Source organism: Cyphomyrmex costatus, unplaced genomic scaffold (genome assembly GCF_001594065.2).
Source record: "Cyphomyrmex costatus isolate MS0001 unplaced genomic scaffold, Ccosl1.0 scaffold797, whole genome shotgun sequence".
NCBI classification, from domain to species: Eukaryota; Metazoa; Arthropoda; class Insecta; order Hymenoptera; family Formicidae; genus Cyphomyrmex; species Cyphomyrmex costatus.
Window position 1 is genome coordinate 221004 of NW_017280372.1, and position 2818 is coordinate 223821.

Here is a 2818-nt window from a genome sequence, read left to right on the forward strand (position 1 = left end):
CATTCTTTATATTATGAAGACTGACGTTCACAAAAATGTGATTAAAATTTGAAATTATTTAGATTATTATAATTAAATTTATCATCAACCGCTTGTAATTATATAATTTTGAAATATGTCAATAAAATTAATTTTCAATAACGTTATTGTTTAGTAATTGTCATTACTCTTGCGTGTAATCATATTTATATCAAAACTTAAATGTGGTATTATAATACATTTGACCTCAAGGTAAAGATTTATATTATTAAAAAAAATAATGATATTGTTACTAATCGCGTGTAGTTAGTATTGATGGATTGGCATCGATGTAGAGGAAAAGAGAGATGATGTAGCAGGAAAGCTTACGAATTGCTAATTTTTCTAAGCTAATTACAGATAATGAGCCAATACGAAATTTATACACAGACTTTAGATAATAAAAAATCATCACTTGTAGTTTGATATCAAATGACGACACAAGTGGATAACATAAGAAGTAATACGTTTTAAATGCACTCGTATTTAATATCTTGATGCTCATTTGTATGGCCTAACATAATTACAATAAATGCTTTCACTTTCTTTATAAAATCACAGCAAGGGTGGGCAGTATTTGGTATTTACAATGTATTTAAATACATATTTAAATGCATTTTTGTATTTTGTATTTAAATATTTATTTGGAGAGTATTTTGTATACCTATTGTATTTAAATAGCATATTTTAATTTTTGTATTTTGTATTTAAATATTTATTTGGAGAGTATTTTGTATACCTATTGTATTTAAATGCTCTTTTTTAAGTACTTTGTATTTTAAATTTCTTGTAAATACTAAATACATCAGATTCTCGGTGGTGCCCGGAAATCCGGGATCAAAAGCTGGAGGACCTATAACCCGATTAGAAATTTATCCAGTGGACCTAGCTAGGTTGACCTTATTTCGTCATCACTTCCTGTTAAGGTAAGTTTATCGGGACCTGATCAGTCACGTAAAGCAACACAGACAGGACCTTACTCGAATAGTCTTATCAGATTTATGACAGGTTCATTATTAAATCATTATTAACGCGCTACAGCATGGTCCTTATATACGGTAGCCTCGTCAGGTCTACATCATTTTTATTATAAAAATCTATATAGTATTTGAATGGATATCAGTTAAATTAACAGAAGAATACCATAGTGAACATGCTTAAATCGTACCTTTAATCTATATTAAAATTGTATTCTATAGATACGCGATTTAAGCAAACTGTTTAGGATAAAATTGAAACAAAATTAATTATTGAACAGAAATTTTTTTTATTAAAATTAAATTAAAATGTCAACGGAATATTCTTTAAAATTTTTCAAGTTTTATCATATGGAGGCGTTGCGAAATTCACTGCCAATGCTAAAACTATACGTTACGTGCGCTATAGATTTGCAGTTTTGGCAGTGTAGTTGGAACGCACCCAAGAAAAGAATCGCCATGTTATTCAAATCTTTTGATTGGCTCATGGTGCATGGACTCAAAAATATTAGAGTAACAATATGAAAGCCGCAGTCACTGTTATACGGTTGCAGACAGGCACCAACGCGATATTCGTAGCGAGCTACACACGATATTCAAGCGTATAGTTTTAGAATGAGAACATCGGTAAAGCTGTAGGCTCATTTTTCTTTAAATATATGTTTTAAAAGGTATTTTGTATTTAAATACGATTTTAATGTATTTTTTTCCACTCCTGCATTAAATAAGTTTAAATAATGCTGGAAAAATATGTCTGTAAAAAAGAATAAAAATTGTATGTATTTAAATACATTTTTTTCAGTGTTTTTATAAAATACAATTTTTGGAGTATTTTGTCCATCTATAGAGTTACTGTATAATATAGCTAAATATATGTATATATATATGTATATATATATAATATACTAATATATTCTCCGCTTTTCATATTGCAAATTTTTCATTAAATGATTAAGTATACGCAATAACTGTGGGTAAGACTTTCAGTAATAGACTTGATGAGATATTCGTGCATGCAGGCCATATTTGTTAATATGCATTGTAAATGTCATTAAGTATTACAAATTAATTGTTAAGTTGTAATATAAAATTAATTTTCATTATTAAGTGAATTTTATTTGATCTTTTTGACTATTTTTCTATAGCTTTCCAAGAGAAAGGTTATAAAAAATTATAGCCTTGCGGTTTTAAAATATTAGAAATAAATGTAGATAGAAAAAAGTAAGGGACACTTGAGGATGTGATTGAAGTTTTGATCGTTCTTGGAGCGAAACAATTGACGATCACTCGTATATACATGTGACTGAAAATTTATTATTAACGTCGAATCGTTACAAAACAAAAGGTAAAGGTGCAAACACAATCTCTGAATTCATTGAGAAATAAAAAATTTATACTTGCGAGCAAAAATTTCCTACGTCTGTCTCAGCGTCCGGACGTGAAATCCAAAGGTACGAGAGTAATGTCTGAGATCATCGACGATAGGAAAAAAAAAGTTCAAATCGCGTACCCGGAAGGGCACCGTTTACATATAGGAAGTCCAGCGCGCTCTGCTATACGAGAAATCAAAAATTTCCTACGTCCGTCCCAGCGATCGGTGGTGAAATCCAAGATCTGCAGGACGATGTCCGAGATCACCGACGGTAGTAAAGAAAAATTCGTTCCCCCGCTCACCCGGAAGGGCACTATATATATACATATAAAGTACCGCGCGCGCGCCACACTAGCGCGATCAAAAATTTTCTACGTCCGTCCCAGCGTCCGGTAATTTATATGTATATATGGTGCCCTTCCGGGTGAGCGAGGGGAACGAATTATTTTTT